This window comes from Hyla sarda, chromosome 2 (genome assembly GCF_029499605.1).
Source record: "Hyla sarda isolate aHylSar1 chromosome 2, aHylSar1.hap1, whole genome shotgun sequence".
In the NCBI taxonomy this organism is placed as follows: domain Eukaryota; kingdom Metazoa; phylum Chordata; class Amphibia; order Anura; family Hylidae; genus Hyla; species Hyla sarda.
The window spans coordinates 313190703-313208216 of record NC_079190.1 but is presented as its reverse complement, the minus strand read 5'-3'; the positions used below and the strand labels follow the sequence as shown (position 1 = coordinate 313208216).

The 17514-nt window shown below is 42.7% G+C and overlaps 1 protein-coding gene across 12 annotated transcripts in view; it reads left to right on the top strand.

Annotated features, from left to right (window-relative positions):
* The window catches only part of DCAF6 (DDB1 and CUL4 associated factor 6), a 1246835-nt gene that overhangs the window by 48407 nt on the left and 1180914 nt on the right, over positions 1-17514 (top strand). For 3 of the 12 annotated variants that reach the window (XM_056557699.1, XM_056557691.1, XM_056557694.1), the window contains exon 1: positions 3093-3470. The gene's annotated coding sequence lies outside the window, so the exon portion shown is untranslated. Of the gene's footprint in view, positions 1-3089; positions 3471-3910; positions 3972-17514 lie in introns of those variants that run through there. The other 9 variants (XM_056557704.1, XM_056557701.1, XR_008888854.1 and 6 more) reach the window with 6 other exon arrangements.

Below are 17514 nucleotides of genomic sequence, written 5' to 3'. Positions count from 1 at the left end.
CCATATGATGGCTTATTTTTTGCACCACCAATTCTACTTTGTAATGACGTCAGTCATTGTGCCCAAAAATCTACGGTGAAACGGGAAAAAAAATCATTGTGAGACAAAATTGAAAAAAAAAACGCCATTTTGTAACTTTTGGGGGCTTCCGTTTCTACGTAGTACATTTTTCGGTAAAAATTACACCTTACCTTTATTCTGTAGGTCCATATGATTAAAATGATACCCTACTTATACAGGTTTGAATTTGTCGCACTTCTGGAAAAAATCATAACTTCATGCAGAAAAATTTATACGTTTAAAATTGTCATCTTCTGACCCCTATAACTTTTTTATTTTTCCGTGTATGGGGCGGTATGAGGGCTCATTTTTTGCGCCGTGATCTGAAGTTTTTAACGGTATCATTTTTGCATTGATAGGACTTATTGATCGCTTTTTATTCATTTTTTCATGATATAGAAAGTGACCAAAAATGCACTATTTTGGACTTTGGAATTTTTTTGCGCGCACACCATTGACCGTGCGGTTTAATTAACGATATATTTTTATAATTCGGACATTTCCGCACGCGGCGATACCATTTATGTTTATTTTTATTTACACTGTGTTTTTTCTTTTATGGGAAAAGGGGGGTGATTCAAACTTTTAATAGGGAAGGGGTTAAATGATGTTTATTCACTTTTTTTTTGCACTTTTTTTTTGCAGTGTTATAGGTCCCATAGGGACCTATAACACTGCACACACTGATCTTTTACATTGATCACTGGTTTCTCATAAGAAACCAGTGATCGATGATTCTGCCGCATGACTGCTCATGCCTGGATCTCAGGCACTGAGCAGTCATTCGGCGATCGGACAGCGAGGAGGCAGGTAGGGGCCCTCCCGCTGTCCTGTCAGCTGTTCGGGATGCCGCGATTTCACCGCGGCTATCCCGAACAGCCCACTGAGCTAGCCGGCATGGTTTCGGTTTCACTTTAGACGCGGCGTTCAACTTTGAACGCCGCGTCTAAAGGGTTAATAGCGCGCGGCACAGCGATCAATGCCGCGCGCTATTAGCCACGGGTCCCGGCCGTTGTTAGAGGCCGGGCCCGAACCGCTATGACGCGGGGCCACGCCGTGGCCCCGCGTTATAGATCGGGAGTGGACACATGACGTTCCAGTACGTCATGTGTCCTTAAGGGGTTAAACATGCGATAGCCTCTGAGAGGCCATGGTATGTTGAAATTATCGTATGTCGGGGTCATCGTAGGTCGGGGAGGTCACTGTAGTGGAGACAGTCTTCCCCCTTAACCTTCCCCCCCTTTTTTTATTAGCTATGTAGGCTTCATGTAAAAATAAAACGAAAAAAATAAAAACTCACATTCCGACACATTCCAGGCACAGGCCAGCCCACTGGGTAGTCGGTCTACTGGAAATTTTCCCAGCATCCTGGTAGGCTAGTCCAGCCCTGGTCAAAGGTTCTGAATGTGATTAAAAAGCTGTAGGTTGAGGGAAATGTCTTTCGTGTGTGGCCAGTAGGTTATTTTGCTCCATCATTTTATTGGGTGCTTGTTTCGTGCAGTTGCACCAGAGTTATGAAAATTTTGCACAGCATTTGATAACTCTGGGGCAAAAGAAAGCTTCACTGTCAATAATCCTAACTTAACTAAAGGCTTAAAGGAAAACTGTCAGCTTGCTCCCCTCCCCCCCCGCACTAACCAGGGGTACTGGGTGCGGGGGACGCTGATCACTATGATGCTTACTGTGCCCAGATCTGTCCGGCCGATATCTTCATTTTCCCTATATGATAATTGAGTGCTAACTGGCACAGGCGTGGTAACTGGCACTCTTATGTCACCGCCGCCGGCCGCAGCACCGCCCAACTGATCAATATTCCTCCCATCCCTCCGCCTCTCCCTCTTCATTAGAGAGCGGAGACAAGAGGGAGAGGCGGAGGGAAGGGAGGAATATTGATGAGCTGGGCGGCACTGTGGCCGGCGGCAGTGACATTAGAGTGCCAGTTAACGCTGCCTGTGCCAGTAACACTCAATTAGCATATAGGCAATTCGCATATAGGGAAAAACAAAGATATCAGCAGGGCGGATCCACGCACAGTAAGCATCAAACTGATCAGCCAGTACAGCTGGATAATGCGGGGGGAGCAAGCTGACAGTTTTCCTTTAAGTAAAAGCAGCTTAAAGAGTACCTGTCACCAAATAAAACTTTTAACATAGTGTTCCTTGTGTAATTAGCAGACACTTTCCCATTCACTCACTTTTTAAATTATCAACATCAATATGTTTGAAATGCAATAGAAAAAACAGCCACTAGATTGCTCTGTTCTTTTCCCTGGCACAATGAATAAAGTGAGTTTGCTCTCCTCCTGGCCTGGCAAGAGACCAAACTCAGGAACTGCTTCTCCTGCACTGAACTTGATTGACAGCTACACAGAGCCTCACTGAAACATTCATAGAACCTTACTGAAACATGCATAGAGCCTCACTGAAAGCTGCACAGAGCCTCACTGAAACATGCATAGAACCTCACTGAAACATACATAGAACCTAAATGAAACATGCATAGAGCCTCACTGAAAGCTGCACAGAGCCTGAGGTCTTCTATTCATAACAGCTCTGCAACCATGTGAGAGCAGAAGTGGTCCCTCAGCAGGCTTCAGTGAGGTCATGCCTGCTGTGAAATGCCCACTTTCTCCTGCTGGGAAATTGCACTGTGAGCACGAATAAAGGTGTGATACAGAGCTCTTTAAAGCTCTGACATTTTTTTTTTAAAGGTGGGATGAGTGTTAGGAATAGTTATGGCACATAGCCTAAGTTTTAGAAATGTTTATTTGGTGACAGGTACTTTTTAAGTAGTCACAATTGCTAACCACTGCAAAAGTCAAAAACGAAAGTGTTCTAAACTAGAGCACTTTTGGAGTTTCTCTACCCAGAAAAAGTGTCTGCACCAAACATCTGTGACAAAAATATAAGAAAAAAAACCTCTGAATAGCATAACAAATATATCACCCCCCCCCCCCCCCCAAAAAAAAAATAAATAAATAAATAAATAACTCTAGCAACACACCCGCACGTCCCAGAAGCTGTGGGAAGACTTCTAGAGATTGCAAGTAATCGTGGGTAAAGCGAGAGGCGACTATTTGTGGAGCTGAGGAGTTCAGAATTACTGCGGCGCATCTCAAGCGTGTCTCCGCCCACATTACAGGTCACGGTGACGTATTAATCCGAGCGCTTTCATTTCCATCCTAGGCGCTGTTCTATTTCTGGAGCCGGTGGTTCATCTAGTGACTTGGCACGTAGGTTCATGGCCGGCATCCTGCCCGTCACATGTCCCTTCAGGAGCCTTCAGTGAAGCTTCTATTGGCCTAGGCTTTCCGGGGGTGCAAGAGCGATTACAGCCGTCTGACAGGAGACAGGACTGCGTTCTTTCCAGACACAGCTGGTATTGCGGAGCTGAAGGCACCGTCTGTCAGGGTAAGCCATGCTGACTACAGAACTAAGTGACTACGTCTTGTGTACATCTAGGAATAGTTCTCGATGTCACGTGAAGCGGGGTAATGCCGTTTGTTTTGTCGTGCTGAATGTGGTTGGCACTGCCAGCTTACACTGCAGTAGTTGATGGCAGGTCTCGGAGTGCTCTGCAGCTTTATTTGTTTGCATAGGACTGACGTTTTCACTCCAGTAAACTTTGTGGATAGGTTTTAGAAGAAACGAAAAAGGAGGGATAACCTCTGCCACTGGGCACCCCTGTGTTTGTTCAAATCCATACGGGGGTCTGTGAGTCTGATGCTATAGACTGGAGTTGTAGTTTTGCAACATCTGGAGGGCCACAGTTTGAAGACCACTGTGGCCCTCCAGATGTTACAAAACTACAATTCCCAGCATGCCCGGAGTTGTAGTTTTGCAACATCTGGAGGGCCACAGTTTGAAGACCGCTGCTATAGAGCTATAACTGCCATTGGGATATATGTATAGGTCAGTAGACATTGTGGATCCCAAGTAAGGAATGTTGGCCCGTAAATAATGGCTGTATGGTTTTATGTTTCTTTGTAACATTTGACATTTTCATAGCAGTACTTTGGGGGTTTAGTGGTTGTTGTACACACCTTTTGGCTTTATTACAGAATTGTTGTTGTCATCTTTCAGAGCCAGTGGATACATATACTGATTATAGGATCCTCCTAACTAATCCTAGCAATGACTAAACACTACTGGAGGGTTATGCCCACACAACTAGGCTAAAGTTGGTTTCTAATTCGCTGAAGTAGATTTTTATAGTCAGGCATTTTCTTATGAATATTTTCTGCTTTTAATAACTATAAGACTAAGGGGGAGATTTATCAAAACCTGTGCAGAGGAAAACTTGCCCAGTTGCCCATAGCAACCAATCAGCTTGCTTCTTTCATTTTTATGAAGGCCTGTGAAAAATGAAAGCAGTGATCTGATTGGTTGCTATGGGCAACTGGGCAAGTTTTCCTCTGCACAGGTTTTGATAAATCTCCCCCTAAGTTTCTACTTGTTGTTTTTTTTTTTTTGTGGGGGGGACTCCAAGAAAACAGCCAAGTCTGCCGCATGGCGTTTTTTTGCCCAAATAAACGCTGTTTCCAGATGTTAGCTGTAAATCAATGAGAAATCGCAAAAATCTTATTCCATTTGGCGTTTTTCACTTTGGCGTTTTTTTTTTAATCCTTTTGGCGTTTTTCAGCTCCTTGGCGGTTTTCGAAAATCGCAGCATGTTGAGCCACTTGCGATTTTTTTTATTTATTTTTTTTGTCAAAATCATGGCGTTTTTCTCCCATAGAAGTCTATGCCCATAGAAGTCTATGCCCATAGAAGTCTATGGGCCTGAAAAAATGCCAAGAAAAACAATATGTGGGTTTTAACTTTGGCGTTTTTAGTCGGTTTTTATTCTTTTTTGGACTTTAGCGATCCAATTACCTAAAAATGTTGCCAACAGTAATAAAAATGTAGTGTGTGTGTTTTTCACTTTTTTTCTTTATTTTGATTTTTTTTTTTTAGGTAGTACTACTACTCCCAGCATGGAACACACTGCTCCATGATGGGAGTAGTAGTAGTACCTGTACTAATTGACAGATCGCCCGTTGCGATCCTCCTGTATTTTATAGATGTGGCCAGCCCCTCTTCTTTGGTCCCCTACACTGCCGTATGTATACACCAATTCATATTTTTCGCAGAGAGCTGTGATTGGCCAGATGGTTCCAGCCAATCACAGCTCTCTGTGGGAAATAGGAATATGTGTATATATACGTCAGTGCAGGGGACCCTAGAAGAATGGCCGCATCTATACATTATACAGGAGGATCACAGCGGGTGACAGGAGTGACATCCGCTGTGATCTTTCCTTAACTGCAGGTACTACTACTCCCAACATGGAGCACACTCTGCTCCATGCTGGGAGCTGTAGAACCTGTATTAATAGACAGATCGCAACAGGTGTCAGAAGTTACACTTGCTGTGATCTGTCTATTAACCCCTTAAGGACCGGGGTTTTTTCCGTTTTTGCATTTTCGATTTTTGCTCCTTGCCTTTAAAAAATCATAACTCTTTCAATTTTGCACCTAAAAATCCATATGATGGCTTATTTTTTGCGCCACCAATTCTACTTTGTAATGACGTCAGTCATTTTGCCCAAAAATCTACGGTGAAACGGAAAAAAAAATCATTGTGCGACAAAATTGAAAAAAACCCACAGTTTTGTAACTTTTGGGGGCTTCCGTTTCTACGTAGTACATTTTTCGGTAAAAATTACCCCTTATCTTTATTCTGTAGGTCCATACGATTAAAATGATACCCTACTTATATAGGTTTGATTTTGTCGGACTTCTGGAAAAAATCATAACTACATGCAGGAAAATTAATATGTTTAAAATTGTCATCTTCTGACCCCTATAACTTTTTTATTTTTCCGTGTATGGGGCGGTATGAGGGCTCATTTTTTGCGCCGTGATCTGAAGTTTTTAACGGTAGCATTTTTGCATTGATAGGACTTATTGATCGCTTTTTATTCATTTTTAAATGATATAAAAAGTGACCAAAAATGCACTATTTTGGACTTTGGAATTTGTTTGCGCACACGCCATTGACCGAGCGGTTTAATTAATGATATATTTTTATAATTCGGACATTTCCGCACGCGGTGATACCATATATGTTTATTTTTATTTACACTGTGTTTTTTTTTTTTATTGGAAAAAGGGGGGTGATTCAAACTTTTAATAGGGGAGGAGTTAAATGATCTTTATTCACTTTTTTTTTTTTTCACTTTTTTTTGCAGTGTTATAGTGTTATAACACTGCACACACTGATCTTCATCATTGATCACTGGTTTCTCATAAGAAACCAGTGATCAATGATTCTGCCGCATGACTGCTCATGCCTGGATCTCAGGCACTGAGCAGTCATTCGGCGATCGGACAGCGAGGAGTCAGGTAGGGGCCCTCCCGCTGTCCTGTCAGCTGTTCGGGATGCCGATTAGCCAATGCTATCCCGAACAGCCCGACTGAGCTAGCCGGCAACTTTCACTTTTAGCCGCGATCGGCGCTGCGCGCTATTAGAGGCAGGTCCCGGCTTCACTATGACGCCGGGCCCACCGTGATATGACGCGGGGTTACTGTGTAACCCCGCGTTATATCAGGAGAGCAGGACCAAGGACGTACCGGTACATCCTTGGTCCTTAAGGGGTTAATGCAGGTACTACAGCTCCCAGCATGGAGCAGAGTGTACTCCATGTTGGGAGTAGTAAAACCTGCAGGTAACAACAGATCACAGCGGGTATTACTACTGACACCCGCTGCGATCGTCCTGTCTATAACAGAGATGCAGAGCGGCTGTATACATCGCTTGCATCCCTGCTCTGCACTATACTCTGGCCGGCCACTCACTCATTCATATTTCCCTCTAAGAGCTCTGGGCGGAAAATATGAATGAGTGATGTTCTATTCACATCACTGGTTGGAGTAGAGAGCTGAGATGTGAGCGACGTATAGAGCCACTCGCATCTCTGCTATATTATGGACGATTGCATCGGGTGTCAGGACTGACACCTGGGGCGATATGTCTATTAGTACAGGTACTACTACTCCCATCATGGAACAGTCTGTTCCATGCTGGGAGTAGTAGTACTACCTAAAAAAAAAATGAAAGAGAGAGGGGAAAAAAATGAAACACACACACTTTATTAAAAATAAATAAAAATTTAGTTATAAAAAATAAAAATTTTGTTAAATACATTTTTTTTTATCACTACTGCATCCTTTTATTTATTTTTTATTTTTTGGTACCCAACAAATTTTGGGTACCAAAAAAAAAAAACGCCAAAGGTGCCAAAAATGCAATTTCCACAAAAAACAAAAAATGTAGGACAAAAAAAACAAGTAAAAACTTGGCCTAAAGTAAACCAGTTTTTTCATAAATGTTAAATATCATCTAGGCGCAATCATAATCAGAAAGAAAAAATGTTGCCGTAGGATAGTATGCATCAAAAATGTTTTTCCTCCTCACCTTCTTAAAATCATCACCCTTTTAATTTTTACCAATTTTACTTTGTTATGCCTTCAATCATTTCACCACAACATCTACAGCAAAACAAAAAAAATTATATTTGTGGGGCAAATGGTTCTTATCTGCCGACACATTCTGTTAAGATTTGGAAAAACAAAACAAAACACCATTTTGTAAATTTTGGGGGCTTCCGATTCTAGGTCGTGCACTTTTTCGGTAAAAATGACACCTTATCTTTATTTTGTAGGTCCCTACAATTAAATTGATACCCAATTTATGTAGGTTTGATTTTGTAATAACTATAAAAATTTTTCGTATAAGGGGATGTGTGGGGGCTCATTTTTTGCGCCATGATCTGTAGTTTTTATGGGACTTTTTGATTGCTTTTTATAAATTATTTTAGGGTATACAAAGTGACCAAAAATATGCAATTTTGGACTTTGGTTTTTATTTACCTAAAAGCCATTGACCTTGTGGTTTTATTAACATTATATTTTTATAGTTTACACATGCGGCAATACCACATATGTTTATGTATTCTTGTTTATATATGTACCGTATATACTCGAGTATAGGCCGAGTTTTTCAGCACGATTTTTCGTGCTGAAAACACCCCCCTCGGCTTATACTCGAGTGAACTCCCCCACCCGCAGTGGTCTTCAACCTGCGGACCTCCAGAGGTTTCAAAACTACAACTCCCAGCAAGCCCGGGCAGCCATCGGCTGTCCGGGCTTGCTGGGAGTTGTAGTTTTGAAACCTCCGGAGGTCCGCAGGTTGAAGACCACTGCGGCCTTCAACATCATCCAGCCCCCTCTCACCCCCTTTAGTTCTGAGTACTCACCTCCGCTCGGCGCTGGTCCGGTCCTGCAGGACTGTCCGGTGAGGAGGTGGTCCGGTGGGATAGTGTTCCGGGCTGCTATCTTCACCGGGGAGGCCTCTTCTAAGCGCTTCGGGCCCGGCCTCAGAATAGTCACGTTGCCGTGACAACGACGCAGAGGTGCGTTCATTGCCAACGTAATTCTGCGTCATTGTCAAGGCAACGCCTCTATTCCGGGCCGGAAGCGCGGAGAAGAGGCGCCCCCGGTGAAGATAGCAGCCCGGACCACCTCCTCACCGGACCACCTCCTCACCGGACAGCCCTGCAGGACCGGACCAGCGCCGAGCGGAGGTGAGTACTCAGAACTAAAGGGGGTGAGAGGGGGCTGGATGATGTTGAAGGCCGCAGTGGTCTTCAACCTGCGGACCTCCGGAGGTTTCAAAACTACAACTCCCAGCAAGCCCGGACAGCCGATGGCTGCCCGGGCTTGCTGGGAGTTGTAGTTTTGAAACCTCTGTAGGTCCGCAGGTTGAAGACCACTGAGGGCGAATGATGAGAAGAGGATGATGAAGGGGGGGTGTGGGGATGATGAAGGGGGGTGGGGATGATGAAGGGGGGGTGTGGGATGATAAGGGGATGATGAAGGGGGGATGTGTGGGATGATGACAAGGGGATGATGAAGGGGGGATGTGTGGGATGATAAGGGGATGATGAAGGGGGGATGTGCGGGATGATAAGGGGATGATGAAGGGGGGATGTGCGGGATGATAAGGGGATGATGAAGGGGGGATGTGCGGGATGATAAGGGGATGATGAAGGGGGGATGTGTGGGATGATGATAAGGGGATGATGAAGGGGGGATGTGTGGGATGATGACAAGGGGATGATGAAGGGGGGATGTGTGGGATGATAAGGGGATGATGAAGGGGGGATGTGTGGGATGATGACAAGGGGATGATGATGAGGATGTTAATGACGGGGGTCTGGATGATGACAGGGGGGGATGAGGTATTTCCCACCCTAGGCTTATACTCGAGTCAATAACTTTTCCTGGGATTTTGGGTTGAAATTAGGGGTCTCGGCTTATACTCGGGTCGGCTTATACTCGAGTATATACGGTATATATTTTTTAATGAGAAGGGGGGGGTGATTAAAACTTTTACTAGGGAAGGGGTTTATTCACATTTATTAACTTTTTTTTTTTCCCGATCACCGAATGACTGCGGGTTATCCAGGAAAAAACTTTTTTTTATATATCAACTGGCTCCAGAAAGTTAAACAGATTTGTAAATTAATTAATTGAAATCTATAGCTTATGCCTCTAGGACCTCACCAATGGTGCATAGTGATGTGGGCAATAATAGATTATAACAGCGTTACTCAGAAATTGTTTTTTAATTCAGATTATAAAATATAAATATATAAAACAATAACAAAATAACACATTACACTGGCACTGTCTAATGAAAATCCCACTGGGCCCTAGTGGGATATCCAAAATAGAATATAAAAAATAAATATAAAAATAAATTAATGTTCCAATAAGTCCATGAATCTGCAGATGAAAAAATGATAAAATCCGCAAAAGGTGTAGATAGATATTCGGTTTTGTGGCAGAATAAATTTGTAACATAAAGTCAAATGTAACAAAAAATCAGTGATCAAAATGAATGAATGATACATAGTATCTCTCACCACTGCTTCTGGCTTGATGGATTTTGGTGGATGGATCGCAGCCTTGTGTTCCTCGTATGCCCCAATATGGTAAAGGGGGGCACTGGTTGATACGTCTCCCTTAGCAGCCCCGTTGGCAGGGGGGCGCATCACTATGCACCATTGGTGAGGTCCTAGAGGCATAAGCTATAGATTTCAATTGATATTCATTATTGTTGCCGGTGGGGCTTCTAAACTGGGTGGTTCCCAAGACAGGTGTCATCAGAGATCACTTACACAGAAAAGAACAATCTTAACTTCAGAAGCTCATAAGTTCTGAAAGGATTAAGATTTTTTAATAGAAGTAATTTACAAATCTGTTTAACTTTCTGGAGCCAGTTGATCACCCCCCTTTTCCCATTTAAAAAACAAAAACAGTGTAAATAAAAATAAACATATGTGGTATCGCCGCATGCGGAAATGTCTGAATTATAAAAATATAACATTAATTAAACCTTGCACAGTCAATGGCGTACGTGCAAAAAAAAATTCAAAGTCCAAAATAGCGTATTTTTGGTAATTTTTTTTATATCAGGATCAATAAGTCTGATGAATACAGAAATGGTACCGCTAAAAACTTAAGATCACGGTGTAAAAAATGAGCCCTCATACTGCCCCATATGCAGTAAAATAAAAAAAGTTATAGGGGTCAGGAGATGACCATTTTAAACGTATACATTTTCCTGCATGTAGTTATGATTTTTTTCAGAAGTACGACAAAATCAAACCTATATAAGTAGGGTATCATTTTAATCGTATGGACCTACGGAATAATAAGGTGTCATTTTTAGCAAAAAATTTTTTGTGCAGAAAAGGAAGCCTCCAAATTTACAAAATGGCGTATTTTATTTAATTTTGTTGCACAGTGATTTTTTTTTTGTTTCACCGTAGATTGTTGTCATTACAAAGTAGAATTGGTGGCGCAAATAAGCCATCATATGGATTTTTAGGGGCAAAATTAAAAGAATTATGATTTTTTAAATGTAAGGAGGAAAAACGAAAGTGCAAAAACTGAAAAACCCTGATTCCTTAAGGGGTTAAATTCTTATTAGGAAAGGGGAATATTCACGTTTTATTAAGTATTTTTATTTTATTTTTTCATTGGACTATCTATTTGTTTATTTATTGCACTATTGGAGTGCTGATTGGACTAGAAGGAGGCAGGTAGGTTCCCTCCTCCTGTCCGCTCAGATCTTGAGTGTGCTTCATATGGCAGGAGCAGGACTATGACGTACTTTGAACATAAAAGTTCCTTGTGCCCTGGTACTTAACACACCAGAATGTATATTTAAGTACTTTAAATGAAGCTGCGGTCGCTTCATGCACAGCGGGTCCTGGCTGCTGTAAGCTGCTGGGGACCCACTGGTAATGCTGAAGATCAGTGATGACGCTGATTCCCGCCATTAACCCTTCAAATGCCTTGATCAGTACTGATCACTGCATTTGAAGTATTATCAGGGCTTGGATAAGACTCATAGGACCACCCGCGGCGTAAACTCGGGGGTCCGATGAGTCAAGATGGCATTGGAGTTCTCAGCAGCCTCCTGCTGTTCTGCTGCAATCTTTTTCTATAGTCTGCATACTGGCAGACCAGAAAATCAGATCACAGTTGGTACTGATCAGTGCTATGCATAGATTTAGTACTGAACAGCACTAGCAATCAAATGATTGGTATAAATAGTCCCATATGGGGACATAAAAAATAAAATAAAATAAAAAAAAGATTCTTGTTTTTTTGTTAAATATGTGAATAAGCTGCTCCCTCCATAAAAAATAAAATCTCCACCCCACCCATTTTACAAAACAAAAGTGTAAAAAATAAATATATGATAAAAAAAATTTGGTATCACCTTTTGGGTAAATGTCCAAACTATTAAAATATGTTATTGATCCTGTATAGTGAATTGCGTAAAAAGAATACTAAAACAAAGGCCAAAATTGCTGCTTTGTTCTCACTTTACACCCTATATTGGCAAATGTACCAATAAAAATACAGATCACGATGGAAAAAATGAGCCATCGTACAGCCTGGCATATGAGAAAATTATAAAGTTATAGGGGTCAGAGTAAAAAAAATAAAAATAAACAACACTGAAAAAACTATCACTGAAAAACAACTGTCTAAAATGTAATCTTTAATCATTTACCAATAAAAACCCATATAAATCAAAAGCTACTAGAAATAGTTGGTATGACGTGCCCATGTATATAAACAATGGTAATTTAACGATCAGAAAGTAGATAAAGGAGTCACTCAGAGAAGCGAGTACACCCCTACAAATTTTGTAAATATTTTATGTTTTCAAGTAACAACACTAAAAAAAATATAGCAGCAATTCAGGTGGCCAAGCTGCACAGCCGGGTTATAGCGCACGATTGCTATGACCCCCATATGGTGGAGAAGGCGATTAGTTTACAAAATATTGAGCTATCCAATATGGTTACCAAATCATGTGGTTAACTGTGGTACAGAAAGTGATCATTAACATGTTTGCTAATTTTCACATTGTTCTGACCAGTAATTTCAGAGAAAACCATTTATGCAGAATATTGCGCAATCCAATATGACCACAATATCTGGTGATCATCTATGGTACAGAAAGTGAGTAATCTACCACTGTGCAAAGAAATATACATTTTTAGATTAACAGTGTACATATCACACACATTTAACAAAATTGCTGATCATTATTACTGCTTTCTATCCCTGTTCTAAATTATTATGCAAATTATATTTTTGTCATTTACCTAAATAATTGATATAAATAACAGTCCGCATAAATCTCATGTTATCAGCTATTAAGAGTACAATTCAAATTTTATTAAACAAACCTCCTAATGATAACAGTATTTTTTTTAAACATAGAAAACGTACAATGCACTGTTCCAAATGATTACGCACAGTAAGTTTCAAAACACTTTATACATTGTAAATAACTGAAAATTGTCATTTGCTTTGTAGCATATTTACTGAAGTCAAAAGCTATTTAAATCAAACTTTTAACATTTTAACTTTTAAACATATTAACAGGTCACATTACATTTTTAAAATAGGACCCCTTACTTGATAGCAGCTTCACAAGTCTTGCATCCATTGAACCTGTGAATTTTTGGACAGTTTCTGCTTGAATTTGTATGCTAGATGTCAGAATAGCCTCACAGAGCTGCTGTTTGGATGTAAACTGCCTCTTACCCTCATAGATCTTTTGCTTGAGGATTCTCCAAAGGTTCTCAATAGTATTGAGGTCAGAGGAGGATGGAGGTCACACCATGACTTTCTCTCCTTTTTATCCCCATAGCAACCATTGATGCAGAGGTATTCTTTGCAGTATTGCCATGCATGAAGATGATTTTATTATGGAAAGCATAGTTCTTCCTTCTGTACCAGGGAAGAAAGTGGTCAGTCAGAAACTCCACATACTTTGAAGAGGTCATCTTTACACTTTTTGGGGACTCTAAAGGGGCCAGCCAGCTCTCTTCCGATGATTCTGGTCCAAACCATGCTGCCGTCACAGCCTTGTTGGAAAAGGTGGCCGTCCACCAACCATCCACTTCTCCATCCATCTTGACCATCCAGGGTTGCACAGCACTCATCAGTGAACAGGACTGTTTGAAAATTAGTCTTCATGTATTTTTCTGCCCAATGCAGCAGTTTCTACTTGTGAGCATTGGTTAGTGGTGGCCGAATAGAAGGTCTATGCACAATTGCAAGACTCTGGAGGACTCTACACCTTGATGTCCGTGGGACTCCAGAGGCACCAGCAGCTTCAAATATCTGTTTGCTGCTATGTAATGGTATTTTAGCAGCTGCTCTCTTGATCTGATGCATGGATCTGGCAGAAATCTTCCTCAATGTGCCTTTATCTGCACACACCCGTCTGTGCTCTGAATCAGCCACAAATCTTTTAATAGTGCGATGATCACTCTTAAAGGGGTTATCCAGGAAAAAACTTTTTTTTATATATCAACTGGCTCCAGAAAGTTAAACAGATTTGTAAATTACTTCTATCAAAAAATCTTAATCCTTTCAGTACTTATGAGCTTCTGAAGTTAAAGGGTTTGTGCGCTGCCCTGCATTTCGGAGCTCCGCACGCAGCGTCCGGAAGTTCATTACTCCGAACGCTGTGTGCAGGCTTCTGTGTTCGCGGCCGCCGGGCGTGACCCCGCGCCCGACCCCCTCTACCAAAGTCTATGGGAAGGGGGCGTGACAGCGGTCGCACCCCCTTCCCATAGACTTTCGTGCGACGCTGCGTGCGGAGCTCCGAAAGGCAGGGCAGCGCACAACCCCTTTTTAAGGTTGTTCTTTTCTGTCCCCTCTGATGACACCTGTCTCGGGAAACGCCAAGTTTAGAAGCAAATCCCCATAGCAAACCTCTTCTAAACTGTGAGTTTCCCGAGACAGGTGTCATCAGAGATCACTTAGACAGAAAAGAACAACCTTAACTTCAGAAGCTCATAAGTACTGAAAGGATTAAGATTTTTTAATAGAAGTAATTTACAAATCTGTTTAACTTTCTGGAGCCAGTTGATATATATATAAAAACGTTTTTTCCTGGAATACCCCTTTAAGTTTGCGAAATATCTAATGTTTTCATACCTCATCAAAGGCATTGAACTATTTTACTCTTTTCAGCAGCAGAGAGATTCTTTTTCTTTCCCATATTGATTGAAAATGGTGCCTTGCTTAACAATTTGGGACTCACACCCTTAGTAGTTTTTCCTTAAATTGGGCTCACCTGGCAATCTAATTATCACATTGTCTAATTATCATCATTATCAAAAGAGCCCTGAGACACAATGCCATCCATGAGTTAAACTGAAAAACAAAATATATAATCTTTGTGACACTTGACCCCTTAAGGGCGCAGACCATTTTCATCTTAAGGACCGAGCCCTTTTTTGCACATCTGACCACTGTCACTTTATGGATTAATAACTCTGGGATGCTTCTACCTTTCATTCTGATTCCGAGAGAGTTTTTTTTTTTGCGACATATTCTACTTTATGTTTGTGGTAAATTTTCATCAATACTTGTATAATTTCATGGTGAAAAATTCCAAACTTTCACAAAAATTTTGAAAATATTGAATTTTTCTAACTTTAAAACTCTCTGCTTATAAGGAAAATGAACATACCAAATAAATTATATTAAATCACATATACAATATGTCTACTTTATGTTGGCATAATAAATTTCACGTTTTTTTTAAAACTTTTTGAAGACCTTAGAGGGCTTCAAAGTATAGCAGCAATTTTCAAATTTTTCACGAAAAATTCAAAATCTAAATTTTTCAGGGGCCAGTTAAGTTTGACACGGATTTTAGGGCTCTTTTTGTCAGAAATACCCCATTATGGAAAATGCGCCCCTTAACCCCTTAAGGACTCAGCCCATTTTGGCCTTAACCCCTTAAGGACAATGGACGTACTCCTACGTCCCCGTTTCCGAGTCCTTAAGGACCGAGGATGTAGGAGTACGTCCTGTCCATTCCCGGCCCCCCGCCGCTAGCCGGAGGGGAGCCGGTGCCCGATGCCTGCTGAAATCGTTCAGTAGGCATCGCGGCATATCGCCCAGGGGGGTCATTATGCCCCCCCATGTCGGCGATGGCCGCAGATCGCTGGACAATTCAGTCCAGCGATCTGCGGCGATTCCGGGTCAATCTGGTCTCCAGTGACCCGGTGACCCGGAATTACAGGCTGATCGGGGCCGTCAGAGACGGCCCCGAACAGCCAGAGCCTTCAGGGGTGAGGTGGCACTGGTGCCACCTCACGATTGCCCTGATTCGTCGGCCAGATTCCCGGCCGACCAATCAGGGCGCCTGCTGCGGGTGTAACTCCCGCACCCGCTCCGCCCCTCTTCCGGAGGACGTGAGCGGGTGCGGGCAGAAGACCCCGGGTGCTGGGGACCCCAATCCCTGGCGTTAATGTTGGGATCGGGGCCCCAGGAGCGGCGGCGGCGGCGGCGGCGGGACTGACCTGCAGCATCGATCAGCAGCAGCAGGAGGTGAGTGACAGCCTCCTGCTGTTGCTTAGCAACAGCTCCCAGCATGCAAAAAGGGCATGCTGGGAGCTGTAGTTATGCAACAGGAGGAGGCAGACCACCACAACTCCCAGCATTCCCTTATGGGCATGCTGGGACTTATGGTTTTGCAACGGCTGGAGGCACATTCTTTCTATGGAAAAGTGTACCTTCAGCTGTTGTGTAACTACAACTCCCAGCTTGCACAAACAGCTAAAGTGCATGCTGGGACTTGTAGTGGTGCATCTGCTGGTTGCATAACTACAACTCCCAGCATGCCCGTTGGCTGTCGGTGACTGCTGAGAGTTGTAGTTTTGCAACAGCTGAAGGCACACTGAGTTAAGTAGCAAACCAGTGTGTCTCCAGCTGTTGCATAACTACAATCCCCAGCATCCCCAGCCAAAGTAGTATGTCTCCCGCTGTTGTATAACTACAACACCCAGCATGCCCTTCTGCTGTCCGTACATGCTGGGGGTTGTAGCTTTTGCAACAGCTGAAGGCACACTGGTTGCAAAACACTGAGTTTGTTGCCAAACTCTGTGTTTCACAACCAGTGTGCCTCCAGCTGTTGCAAAACTACAACTCCCAGCATGCACTGATAGACCGTACATGCTGGGAGTTGTAGTTTTGCAACAGCTGGATGTTCCCCCCCCCCCCCCCCCCCCAATGTGAATGTACAGGGTACACTCACATGGGCGGAGGCTTACAGTAAGCATCCGGCAGCAAGTTTGAGCTGCGGCAAATTTTCTGCTGCAGCTCAAACTGCCAGCGAGAAACTACTGTGAACCCCCTGCCCGTGCGACTGTACCCTAAAAACACTACACTAACACAAAATAAAATAAAAAGTAATAAACACTACATATACACATACCCCTACACAGCCCCCCTCCCCAATAAAAATGAAAAACGTCTGGTACGCCACTGTTTCCAAAACGGAGCCTCCAGCTGTTGCAAAACTACAACTCCCAGCATGCACTTATAGACCCTACATGCTGGGAGTTGTAGTTTTGCAACAGCTGGATGTTTCTCCCCCCTTCAATGTGAACGTACAGGGTACACTCACATGGGCGGAGGATTACAGTAAGTATCCGGCTGCAAGTTTGAGCTGCGGCAAATTTTCTGCCGCAGCTCAAACTGCCAGCGAGAAATTACTGTGAACCCCCTGCCCGTGCGACTGTACCCTAAAAACACTACACTACACTAACACAAAATAAAATAAAACGTAAAAAACACTACATTTACACATTCCCCTACACAGCCCCCCTCTCCAATAAAAATGAAAAATGTCTGGTACACCACTGTTTCCAAAACGGAGCCTCCAGCTGTTGCAAAACAACTACTCCCAGTATTACCAGACAGCCACTGACTGTCCAGGCATGCTGGGACTTTTACAACAGCTGGAGGCACCCTGTTTGGGAATCACTGGCATAGAATACCCCTATGTCCACCCC